The 13,593-nt window shown below is 44.0% G+C and overlaps 1 protein-coding gene across 3 annotated transcripts in view; it reads right to left on the bottom strand.

The window, feature by feature from the left end:
* The window catches only part of Plagl1 (PLAG1 like zinc finger 1), a 50,479-nt gene that overhangs the window by 9,904 nt on the left and 26,982 nt on the right, over nucleotides 1-13,593 (bottom strand). Inside the window, exons 1-2 of one of the 3 annotated variants that reach the window (XM_076859671.2) lie at nucleotides 5,779-5,970; nucleotides 5,447-5,518 (exon numbers count right to left, since the gene is read on the bottom strand). The exons of 1 other annotated variant lie outside the window; for it this stretch is intronic. The gene's annotated coding sequence lies outside the window, so the exon portion shown is untranslated. Of the gene's footprint in view, nucleotides 1-5,446; nucleotides 5,971-13,593 lie in introns of those variants that run through there. One more of the 3 variants, XM_076859672.2, reaches the window with a different exon arrangement.

The raw sequence follows: 13,593 nt of genomic DNA, 5'->3' as shown, positions 1-13,593 counted from the left end.
GCTTAACTGGTCCTAGGAGCTTTCAATCAGGATACTCTTCTCAAAATCAGCACATGAGAAGCAAGTCTATCAACAAATTAAAACCAAAACTATTCAGAATCATCAGCAAACAGAAGGAGACCCAGAATCTCTAGGTAGTTGTGACTGCTTATTTTTTATTCTATTCTGAAATTTGCTGGGTGCTTTTCCTGAGCCAGTACAATGTCAGAAGAGCTTGGTTTGCATGTCTAATCAGCAAAACAGGTGCCCACGGCACTTACTGCTTTGAAGATCACACTGGGGCCCTCACCAGTCCTTTCCAGGATGGCTATAGCTGGATTACCAGCCCTGAATGAGACCAGGGTCTTAAGTGGGGCCCATGGCAGCTCAGCAGGGCCCCTGGGAACTCTGGTGGTCTATACAGAATTGAAAGCATGCATACTGAGATTCTTATAGAGAGAAGAACGATAGCATTTTTAAATTTTTCTAAGCGGTCCTAGATTCAAACAGGTTAAAGGGCATTGACTCAATTGAGAAATAAGAGAAAATCCTTGGTGCTATCAATATTCTACTGGGCTCTTCACAGTGTCATTAGTATCTCCTAATCCATGGGCCACAGATTTGGGGCTTGAATTCTTTCAGGTAAAAGTGGGAAGAAAAAAAAAAGTTCTTTATTGTTTTTCTGGAATTCAAGCAGTAAACAACTTGTACAAATTTCATTTCAAATACAGATCCTGTCCTGTAAGGCAGTCTACTTTATGACTAGAGGGCAAGCTGCCTTCAAATCACAGGGGTTTATCTGTCAGCATCTTTAAAAGTCTTTATTAAAGGTCATATATCCTCAATAAAGTACTAAGATATTATCATTAAAATCCTGACACCTGAGCTGACATGTCACTGGGAAGACAGCACTTGCCTAGGATGAACTCAGGCTGGACTCACAGGGCCTGTCAGCCTGCTATGTCTGCAGACCTTTCCCCAATAATGGCCCAAAGGATATCAAGGCCACAAATCAGTCTCCCTGTTGTTTCCTCCAAGTGCCACACTCTCTTGTATTTCTCCTTCTAGAATGCCCACTATCCCTTGTCCATCTGCCAAACTCCTATTTTTCTGTCACTCCCAAACAGAAGAATGAGTTCTTCCACATGGTGGGGTCCACTCAGTAGTCTAGTGGACATCTCCACCTCCATCTGTCTGACACTGTTTTGCCCCAGTTTATGTTGGGTGGTGGAATGTCCTTACTGCCCTGTCCTGCTGTCCTGCTCTGAGGAGGGCCACCCTACAGCCTGCTGAGAAATCAGGTTTGCTGCCTATATTCTTTCAAACTGTCACCCTGAGAGACTTAATTTTGTTAAGCCAGTGACTGAGCTCCTATTTTCTTAGAAAGGAGGCTTAAAATAAGCAAGAAAGCTACAGCGAAGTGTTTATCTAATATTCAGAGAGAAAACTGAGAAAGCTGTCGAGGAGACTCTATCACAACTTTAGAACACCAAGTCCATACCCTAACCAGACATTTTTAAGAGGACGGGTACCTTCTGTTCACAGTGTGAGTCATCTAAAGACGGTGGATTGAATGTAGGCACAGAGCTCATTTTTCCTGAAACTCTACTAAAAGACAAGGGCAAATGGGAACTCCTCAGGGATTCACTGGCGCTGCCTGACAAGCCCTGCTACTATGTCTACAAAGCTTCCAGCAGCTTTGTCATGGCTCTCTACTTATAAATCAGTAAGTGCCAAGGAAAAAGGAGAAAAGGAAAATGAACACAAAACCAAACTAACAGAACCAGGCAGCTAGGAGTGGGAAAGGCAGACCATGGAGGAGAGATCTGAATTAACACCTGCCATGATTCTTAGGTACCTGCATCTGGCAGGTGGCTTATTTTGAGGGTACCTGCTATTTTTCCATGTGACCTATTTCTAATGCTCTCTAGTGATTAACTCTGAAGCAACCTTTATAACTCAGCTAATATCACCTGGTGACTAACGGTAAATCATTCCCAGATAAAATGGCTAAAACGTATAGTTAAACCAAGAGCTAGGAAGGAGGAGAGGTTTTTTAAGTTAGTGTGACAATTTACTATCTTTACCACATGACAGAGTTGCCATCGCTGCTTCCATTGAATATCTCACTGTTGTACTAGAATCTGCAGATTATGTGATTAGGCAATAAGCAGAACAGAAAGATGAAGTAAATCTTTCATTATCTGCAAATGAAAGACTACATCAAAGACCACAGAGAATCCATACACAAGATTAATATTATTAAGTCTGACAAGGAGCTTGGTTATAAAAATCAAAATTACAGAATCAATTGTCTTTCTAAATACCAGAAGACAGAATGTGATTTAAGGTATCAAGATGATATCAGGGGATGAGGATGTCAGAGATGGAAAGTTAAGTCTGAGTCCCAGAGGGAAAATTCCAGTTTAGCTTTGGACACACTGAGTGTAAGCCTAATGGGCAACTTGGGCAGGCATGGAGACCCACAGCATGGAGTGGCTGAGGTCCTCCCATAAAGGACAGTGCAAGGCACACCCTTGCCCTTTGGCTTTGGGGAGGTGAATGCCATTCTGCATGTGGCTTATTCAGGTAACTATAAATAACTGAGCCTTCCTTCCATGGGGGCCTCGGTCTGGTCAGGAAGCTCACACGAACCACCTTGATCACCAGTGTCTCTCCTCTCCAGGGTGGTTTGGTAAAGTGGGCTGGCCCTGGGGTGAGGAGGTCTTTGTTTTCTTTTGGACAGGCAGATCACAGCTAGACTGATCCTCCCTCAGGAGATCTACCGGGTACTGCAGAACAGGAGGCAGGCTTGTGGGGGCATGCAGCTCTCAGAGCTCCTAAGACAGAAGCAGCCCCTGCCTCTAAATTCCCCAGCTTCCTTTTGGGTGAGATAGCAGTGATACAAATAAACAAACGAAAATGGAATCTCAGTTCAAAAACTAGACATAAGATGTTCCTAAATTTAACGTATGTCCTGTGATTATACAAACAAGACTTTAACAGCTTAAAACCCCTTTTGGTGGCCTAATCCACTAGCAGAAGGCAGGCATTTTACAGCGGGTCTTTCTTTGTTATACATTGTTCAAAAGATTGAAAAGATTAGCTAAGCTGAAAGTCAACCCTAGCCATGACTTGCTGGGGACACAGAGGTGGGGGGAGAAGAGGCAGTAGCAGGTAGAGAATGCCAATACCACGGTGTAAACCGGAATGGGAGAGAGCCCTGAGAAACCACAAGGAAGGGCCCACGCCAATGGATGTGAGCCTCACAAAGCCATAGAAGACCAAGGAACCAAACCACAGGAGGAAAGGACTCCAGGGACCTGGGATCCATCAGCACAGAGTACTTCATCGCTCTCAGGCCCATGGCCACTGGCTGAATGCCCTTCCTCCGCCTGCAGAGTGGAGCAGGGGCTGGTAGCTCAGATTCCCAGACGGCGCCACAGGGCTGCTACCAATGGCTATTCAGGCTCACCCTCGTGGGGACAAAGGGAGGAAAGAGCTATCTTTGCAGACTCTTAAGTATTTCACATTCCTCCTCTCTCGCCACATTGAATTTAAAATAGAATATTCCGAAACAAATAGACGGAATGTCTACAAGTGAAACATGTGCGTCCAGGAAAGCAAGTGTTAAGTCTAGGACTGGCTCTCAAGCTGAGACGCACTGTCCCGTTTTAAGACGTCTATTTATTAATGGAGACTCTAGGTAGTCTGGAGTGGATAGGGGTAGACAGAGAGCCCCAAAATCCAGACAAAAGCCTTTGGTATTAGGAGCAGATTTTCTAATCATTAAAGTCAGAGATGGGGACTGTTCCTTTGTGACAACTGAAAATATATCCCCCTCCTCCCTCCCTAGAAATCCTCGATGACTGGCCTTTAGACCCTTAGGGTCTGCTTCTATAGCTGGCTGCCATGCTCTCTTTTCCTGGGACTCTAGAGTGTAGGGCATGGAGGAACCAGAACTCTAATTAGCTGTAGGCCTATTGTCCTAGCAAGGCCACCATCTGGGAAAAGAAAAGCCTGGTTCCTTCTCAGGAAGCATGTGGGTATATAGGTTTGTCCTGAGGAAAGAAGAAAAGCTAAGAAAAGCACAGCAGCCACAGAGACAAGGGGAAGTCAGATTTGTGAGTTCAAAATTGCTTAAAAGAAACTTTTAGTCTATACTTTCTAGAAAGAATGCCCAGGACTTGGTGCACGTTTTGATCCCAAGACAGCAGTATCTCTAAATAAAACAGAAAAAGGACACACAATGCAGACGTGGGTCTGGCTGGGGAATGGGATGACAGATGATGGGTTTCATTTTTCCATTCTGAATATCTGCACTTAATTTTGATGGCTATTTGAGCTGAGGCTAGGGATGTAGCAGGGCAGTGAACCACAGGCAGGGGTGGGGGCGGGGGTGTAGAGAACATGGACATGCACAGAGGCCATAGCCTGGAGTGGAGGCTAGTTCTGGCTACGCTGTGGGCGTGTGGACCAGGAGTGGTGGGAGAGGGCTGGACAGGTAGGGTCTGGCCACAGCAAAGTGGGCTTCTCCAGGAAACTGGGAATCCACGAAGGCTAGGACAGCTCAGCCACCAACTGCGCTAGAGAGGACAAGCATCACAGACCACCCGCCCCCTCCCGGGTGTACAACTGAGTTATTTGGGCCAGGCACACGGGTCACTTAGAAATAAATCTGAAGTCTACAAATATTTATCCCCAGTCCTTTAAGATTATCTGTTTTAATTTTCTTTTCTTTTTAAACTGATAAACATCCCACGGGTTTCCGTTTGGACTGGAAGTTGCACTATAGAAACAAGGCCACTCTTCTAAGCTCCCACCCTGGCTTCTCTGAAAGGGGAAAGGAATGTTAGGGAGACAGGAAAGCAAGCCTCAAGGGAGGAGCACTCAGGACAGCCTCCCTCCTTTTCACCTTATGTTTTTTTCCTCCCCATTCACAGCTTTAGGTCCTTTGTTTGTTTAACAGACCATTACAATCGGAGGCAGTTCAATGGGGGAGGAATGTGAACTCTCTAAGTAGCTGTCCCTGCAATCCACATGTGTGGTCCCTCCCCCGCCAGCCTGTCCAGGCGGCTGCAGTGTGCCTTCCGATGCTCCTGGCTGCCCAGAGGAGGCCCGGGCACCTTGCTCACAATGAGTTCTAATTTCCCACAGGGCCATGCCTGCTGCTCCTTCCCAGTAGCCTACAGCAGGGTCTCAGTAGCTCTTCCTTCCCTGCTTGCTTAGCCTCAGTCGGGGCCATCCTGCTCCCCGTTCCCTTCAGCTCCTGGGAAGACACTGCCTGTTGTGTTGGTCATCCCGTCTTCAGACACCTTGGGACATCACTGGCTAACACCCATCTAAGTCATACACACGGTAAACCAAAGAAACAATTTCCAGCACTTTGCCAGTCCTCAGTTCACTATGTTTCCACACAATTGTTGATAAACATGGCCAACTAGAAACAAATTTAAAACTTGCATACCTACTGGGTGACAGGATACATCAGCCACAAGTCAGGCTCGGAGTTCTCTCTCAGAAGCCTGAAGATTCAAACCTGTAAGAGACTTGCACATCTTCAGTGAGTGAAGCTAGAAGAACATGCTCCCCATCACCCTATAACCTGAGCTTCCATTTATGAGTGCACACACACACCACTGAGGTGGTCTACAGAATTCCTACTGCTTTTTCATGCATTTTGGTGGGTGACCTTTACTTATATTATATCCTCTGTCCTACTTGTAACTGGATTAGAACCATGCTCAAGTTTTTCCCTGCTTTCTGCGAGTAAAACAAAGAATACATGAAATTGCTTACATAAAATATTCAAAACAGCACTCAGAGGAAATGGTATTTCTTTTAAACCAACAGTATTAAAATACCATAAAACAGGTATGCAAATCCACGCAGTAACAGAACCTGAAACAAATTATGAATTGAAAGAAAGTCAGCAATATCCAGTTGACACTTTCAACAAAAGCTTCATATAGATTTATAGGTTTATCAAATTTGCAGGGTACCTCCTAATGAAATAGCCCATGATTATTAAACCTGGCTGTGCATGAGAATTAGCAGGAAAGTCCTTTAGAAATACAGATTCCTAGGCCACAGGGCAAACTAGCACAGACTGAAATGGTAAAATGGGGCCCCAAGAACTTGTGTTTCTAGCAGATTCTCAGAAGCCAAGTCTGCCACCTGCTTTGTACCACAACCCTGATGAGCATTTGGAAACCAGTCTCTCTGCTCCAATTAATTATAAAACTTGACTTCTTCCGACTAAGACTATTCCAACCAGTAGATCCTCTTAGGGGGAAAGCTGCTCGGGTTCTCTTAAATTGTACAAAAGTAAACTTATTATAAAACAAAGCCAATTAGCTCACCTAAGTGATTTATTCACTTGGATGCTTGCTTTAATTTTTTTTTTTTTTAAAAAAGGGCTATGACCATTTATTTTGCAAAAGAACAGTGTTTTAAGTTGAAAATGAATATATATATATATATGGCCTTGTCAGACAACTGACATTTAAAAATGACCCAACAAAGTTCAGGATAAAACTGGAGGTGACCAGGTTACTTGAATCACCCGGGGAGTCTGGTTTTGAAGTTATTCTTTGTTTTGCATGTACAAAAGCTTCACAAATCAACTGCATGGTTCACCTGTTGTCTCAAAATGCTCAACATCTACCATTGTGGTTTAATTAGATGGTCCCTAAACATTTGTATCTTTTTTTTTCAAGAGCTTTAAAACACTGAAGCAAAAGAAATCTTCTAGATGATTCTTTGCGTCTGCCCAGCTCACAAGTGGACAATACCAATTTATGTATTCAGAGAGACCGGACTCCCTTCGGCTTCCCAGGAAAGGGCTCGCTGAACGTGAGGTAAGCAAACCAGGCAGTGGAGTAGCTTAGCTTCATTGTCAAAATATTCAAATCATCACAAAAAGAAAGCAATTCCTTTCTGAACTCAACAATACTCCTTGGCCTCTGAGGGCTCACCCAGGAGCGTATTCTCAGGCTGTTCAGTGGGAGCAGCACTAGTGAAAGAGGGGAGCCCTAGAGGGAGGAGATCAAGTCCTTCGGCCTCTCCCACCTGCCCCCTCAGCATGTCTGAAGTGTCCATACTAACAATGCAAGGAGACCCTCGAGCAGGCCTGGCCTGGGGCACCATCCTGTGCAACGTGTGACAATTTAACACAGCAAAGACACAGTCAAGAAAAAACCACCTCGGTCGGACAGGATGTCACTTACAGACTCTTCAGTTAGGATTTGGATTTCAAAAGCAGAGAAAAAGGTTTTCAAATGTCAACTTTTTTTTTTTTTTTTTAAAGTGTGTAGTAAAAATGACGCTATAAGAATCAAATAATTCTAAAGGTCGATGGCTCCAGGGTAGCCAGAAATATCACATTTTTCCTAGCAAAGAAATCTTCTCCTGGTAAATAGGTTTGCTAATTGTTTTAAATGAATGATTTTGTGTGTGTGGGGGGGGGGGGGGTGAGAGGAAGCCATTCTTTAACAGAAACAAAAGTTTCATGACTCTAGAGTGTATGATTTCTAGAGTGCATTTTTGCCACACAATATGTTTTTCTGGGTGCTGCTTCAGAACATGCTTCTCCTCAGTTAATGAACTAGCTTAGCTGCCTGCTGAGCACTCCCTGAAACCCCTGAAATGAACAAAAGGATTTCTTCCAGTTTCAGCTCATTCACATCTAACTCTTCCTGGTTTTATTACTTAAGTTAATTCTTCAAGCTGACTTTATTTCCAGTGATTTGAGAGGGAAAGAAATGGGCAACCCCTGACACTGGGAAGTCTTTCCTGGTTTTCAACAAGAGAGTCCTTTAGACTGTAGACGTGCCAGGTTTATTTTTGAAGTCTCTCGGAAATGTCTTATTTTTGAAAGACTTTTACTGCAGAAGGAAAGGAGCCCACGGGATTTGGTAGATCATAGACAATGACATCTTACTGCGGCCAGATGGATCATGGTGAACAATGAGATTCTATCTTTGAACCGGAGACCCTAAGTGGGATATGCACATTCACCTCCAAACAATGACCACAGAGGGGCATGTTGTTAAAGGAACACATGGAATTTAAACAGATTTGTGGGCCTGGCACCTGGCCCCTTACCCTCTCACTTATGGACACTCCCTGGGAATTCTCATGCACAGCTCAAAGTTTTAGCTGCTTCTTGAGGTCAGAGGCCTCCCAAATTTCCATCTTCAATCCTTTCTTTCCAATTCCAGACAGAGGCACCCACATTCCTCCTGAACTCTCATTGTAGATACCTCCCTGCGCCCCATGCCCCTCACTGTCACTAGATCAGAGCTTCACACTCCAGCCGTCTAGCTATTTCCTCCCCCAGCACCACTGTGTATCTTAGCCATGATTAGTAGATGCTCATGAGATGGCGGCTATGTTTTAAGTGGGCAGTGTTAGCCTATTTTATTTTTTTTAAATAAGAAACCTAAGGCCTAGAAGTTGTGCTAATTTGCCTGGTCCTGTGCTAATTTGAAAGTCAATCCCTTCACAGTAACTTCCCAGCCTCTACAAAGTCAGAAACTCTGGAGTCACACTAGATTTTTCTCCCTGATTAAGCTGTACGGGGGTCTGTGAGCTTGTTGTCTCTGGAATCTGTTTCCTCCTCTCACTTGCCATAGTGACCTACCGTTGGGCAGAGTTTTCTGCCTTTATTACCGCCTCCAAACAGCACGGCAATACAACTTGGGAATTTTACTTTTTGTCGACCCAACAATTCCCCTTTCTCCCTTAAAACAGGTAGCAGATATGTCACCCCTTGTATGTCGGCCCAGCTGAAGGCCGGGGCAGCCTCAAAAAGTCTTTGTTAATATCTAAATCCAGTGAGGAAATTCTGCAGGACTGCTGGGAGTGGAGGCCAGGACGGAAAAGGGGGTGAAACAAGAGACACTGTCCCCTCCAGTCCCCATCCCCCACCCTGGGCCTGGAAAGGAAAAGGATCTATCAGCCCCCAGCAAGGGGGGGGGGGTCTTGCCCTGTTGTTTCCTAAGGCAGCGACAGAGTCCTTGAGGACAGCTGTGTGGGAGAGCTCTCAAGCTCCAGGAGGTTCCCAGCCGCCACTCCTGGCACTGAGGAGGACAGCTGCAAGGCTTCAAGACACGGCTAATGTGATATATGGAAGGTCAGAGGCCAGTTCCTCACCTTCTAGGCGCCATGGGAATCCCTAGGTTCAAGGGCACAAACTATGCGAGAAGAGGCACCTGAAACTCAGCCAGATGAAATTCTCCAGGTTGGCAGAATGGCGGGGGCGGGGCGGGGTGGGTAGTTCAAATGGAGATTGTTAATGGGGAATAGTCTCAAATACTTTGTTGGGTAAGTTGCAGATTGGTGGGTGCCTCAACAGGGTGCTAAGAATCTTACTTAGAATCACGCCCACCCACGAGATGGACTAGCTACAACCCTAGGTCTATAAAGAAAGGAAGGAAGGGCAGATGTTAGAAGATACTCACAAGAGTAACGCCTCTGATTCCTAGGCAAATACCTAGAAAGGGAGAGGCAAAGTTATCTTTAAGGCCTTCATCTTATGCTGTGAACTGCTAAAAGCAAACAAACCGGGAAACACATACATACAGAGGATAAAAAAATGAAGTCTATTTGGAAAAAGACCCAGAGCTAGGGGAGTCTTGAGACCCAGACATCCCTGTTTCCTAAGCCTGGACATCCTTCCCTGGCTAATATGCTGGGGCAGGGAGCTGATTTCCATAAGATGGAAATGACGGCCTGCTGGAATCCAGGGTGTTCTGGGGGAGGGGGGGCTCTCTCCCTGAGAGAAAGGATATAAATCCTGTGACAAAATGTGATGATTCAAAGAGGCTGCAGAAATGATAGGTCCTGGAGGCGCCAATGATTCGGATAGGGGCAGCGTTCAGACTCCGAGGTCAGTGTCATTTTCTAAGCAAATTCCCCTTCAGTCTGCGGCTGAACATCTGAGACCGTCAGAAGAGGTTTATAAAGGCCCAACGAAGACCGAGGGTTTGAAATAAGACACTTCGGCCATAACGTAGAAAGAACTATTAGAATAGACTGCTCTGGCCAGCAGAACTTCCGTACAGGCAAGCTTAAGCAATTAGGGAGCCCCATTTTCCTGCCAAATGGGCACATCACTAATCCTGAAGGCCAGGCAGGGTATAGGGCACATCCAGAGGGAAGATGACCTGGAAGAGGAGGATTCCGTGGGGAAAAAGTGCCCATCACAGAGCAGAGTTTGTCAAAATGGTCCCTTGAGTTTGAAGCATAAAGCCCCATCTATCTGCTTGAGCTCCAAGGACGGTGGGCATGTTGTATTAAAACATATCCCTAAAAAGATCACACAGATAGGGAACATGAAAGCTAAGGGTGTTGGGCAAGCAGGTAGAGGATTGGCAAACCCAAACAAGCCAAGACTAGGGGCGTGGGGGCGCTCTGGTTTCATAAGGGTCTAGCCTCTGCTGGCTCTTTTCCCTGTCACACCAGACCAGTAAGACCCCAAGGGAGAGACCAAGGTGGTTGGTGAGCGGTGAGCACGCACATTCCTATCCCAAACCCCTCCACCCAACGAGGACAGCTCTCTATAGAAGACAACTTTTCAAGTCTGTGGTGCCCAAAAATGTGGGGAGATTGAAAGGGGGAGGGAGACTGGAGAAAGGAGGACAGTCTACTCTGGAGGCCCAAACTTTTGTGTGACTTCCTTTAAATATAGCAGCCTGGTAAATAAGGAGCCTGGAGTCAGGTCAGTGGAAGGGACTGTTTCCGCGTGCATACTGAAGACTGACATCCATACTTGTTCCCCAGGCTGTTTTTGGACAGGCTCTCCTTCATTCTAATCACAAAGCTGCTGTCAGAGTGATTCTTCTAACATGCAAATATGTTCCTGTCACTTGCCTGTTTGGAATTCTTTAATGTTCCCATTAGTTTCTGTCAACTGCAACCCAGAGACCTGTCTAATCAGAACCACTGAAAGTTTTTTAAGAAGGACAGCAGTAAGTTAAGGCCTATGTTATAGATGGAGAACTCAGACAGCACACACAGACTATTCTCCTGGATTTATCAATTAAATACATTAAAATGGATACACTATAATTCTTATGGCAAAACAAAACAACAACAACAAAAAACTACTGACAACAAAATTGTGAACAAAAAGAATAAAAAGCTGTAACTGAACTTAGGTTTCTCTATAAAACTGTTCTCAGAAAGCTTTAAATCCTCCCTGAGTCAGAACTCGCGAACTCACACACACATGGGTTGACTGGATGGGGCAAATAAGAACCATTTTAGGGAAACAACATAAAATGACTGTGATCCTAATGTGGTCTCAGTTTACATGGGGAGTGTTTGTTTTATGAACCTTTTTAATTTCTGCTAAAACAAAAAAGAAAAATATTACCTTGGTACATGCTACATAGTGGATCAATTTATTCTCCAAATAAAGTACTCTTTGTTATAGCATAGACATGCATACTCGTTAGCACCAACTTGAAGATAGATGGAGAATGTGTTTTATTGGCTAATTTTTAATAATATTAAACATTATTCTCTATTACGATCCCAACTGTTTTTCTCTTTACTTTTTATTTGTCTATTTGCTCATAGAGAAGGGAAGAAGTTTTAATATTCCTTAGATAATAACATTCCTTACCTAAAAAGTGATAAAATGATGCATTTTACTCTACTTCTTCCACTGTGTGGGAAGCACATTCTACTAATACCAGGTGGTGCTCTTAGGATTAAAGGACTAACCACATTCCAGTATTCTAGATGCAACCTCAGAAGGACACTGTGGTACAGGGGGAAAAACTGAGTTTGAAAGATGCTCTGCTACTTGGAAGGTGTGTGACCTCAGCCAAGTGGCCTTCCTAAGCCCAAGTCTCCTTTGACATAAAATGGGAACATTGATCTATCTTGCAGAGCTGTTGCAAGAGTATGTTATATGTGTACACAGAGTGGCACAATGACAAGCACAGAGTCCAAAGTAGATGTACAAAGCAGATGTGGCCTGTGAATAAGTGTCAGAAGTGATTCTACACAGCAGGTGAGCTCACAATTACAAACAACTTATTTTGGACACAATGTACATAACAGTAAGCAGAGCATAAATGATGGACTCATTCATCTTTAATGTGGATCACCACTCCATGGCCACACATGCTTGAAAAGAACTTTGTATTATTATCTCTGAATTTCTAGATTTCGTTAAATTTTTCCTTCAGAAGAATGTGTTGGTGGGGAAGTGGTAGACTAGTTCGAATCATCTGGAGAGCAGGGTATGAATTTAAATGAGAACTACTAATACTCTCCCCAGCCTTCCACATGAGGTGCTTGTGGACCTTTCTGGAAGTTAGCCTCAAGATCATACAATAAAGGGGGAAGTGGTTCATCTAGTGAGAGTTTTGCAGGGGAAACAGAATGGAAGATGGATTATAAGAAAACTTACATAGAAGACTGGGATTTTAAAATATGGCCTCAGTCAGGGACATTTTGCAAAAAAACACATATGGAAAGAGGCCAAGAGTTATGGTTGAGCAATAGCACAAAAGCTGCAAAACAAGGGGAGGGTGAAAGGGGCTTGAGGGGGAATGAGCTGGACATAGAACTGATACATGTTATGGGGGAAAACCACAAAAATGTTGGATAGGACATTTAAAGCTAGAATTAAGGATCATTATCTTGAAATGAGCGATTAAAACAAGTCAATCTCCACATGAATGTGGAAAATAAGAAATAAAAACTTCTACTGTATAAGGGGGACTCTGCCAACCATGAATTCCTTCAAATAAACACCTGAACTACCTACTTCACAACTTCAGTAAGTTTGTATAGAAGATATGCAAATTGAGAATCAACCCACATTATGAATTTGGGAGGATGATTCAGAGACTTTGAATTAGGTGTTACATATCTGGTATAGAATTCTAAATGAAGGATAACACCCTAATTTGTTCCTAGTGTTTGTACTGTGCAAAAACAAACAAACAAAAAATACATGTATATGAGCACACGCACACACACACACATACATAAGAGAGGAAGATCACAAAGTCTCTAATAAGCAAATCATGATACCTTACAAATCAACTGTACAATACCCATTATTTCTAACATATTGTGAATAAATAGCAATGGTGTTTTTATCATGTTCTCTTGGTTTTTAAAAATAGGGTTTCATAAGTTCCTAATCTTATCACACAATCCATTTTCCCTCAAGTTCCTTGAATACAAATTCTCTGACAGGAAGTGTTTTCCAGAACATCATATCCCCCTCTGTACAAAGGTGGAAAGGCTCTGGTGTGGGCTTTGAGGCAGGGAGCGAATGAGAACAGTCACAACTAGCCCCAGAAGAGTCGAGGATGCAGGAATCCCAGGGCTGAGAGAAGGCACACTTACCTTTCTATGCCAGGTCTGGATGAGTTTTAGACGTGACCTGAAGCAGAGGCCACGCCAGACCTAAGAGCAACCCTAAAGGAAAACATGAGCAAAATGTTAAAAGGAAGCATTAAGAGAACTATAACAGACCAAGTAGGCAGAATAGGAGCTCCAGACTGCCAAGGTCAAAGCCTCTCCATTAAATGCCCTAGTACCATGTGGCAATATTCCAGAGGCATGCCTTTAAGTCACGAAAGG

Source organism: Callospermophilus lateralis, chromosome 6, assembly GCF_048772815.1.
Source record: "Callospermophilus lateralis isolate mCalLat2 chromosome 6, mCalLat2.hap1, whole genome shotgun sequence".
Lineage (NCBI taxonomy): Eukaryota > Metazoa > Chordata > Mammalia > Rodentia > Sciuridae > Callospermophilus > Callospermophilus lateralis.
Note: the sequence above shows the minus strand (reverse complement) of the source record. Positions and strands in the feature narration are given on the sequence as shown.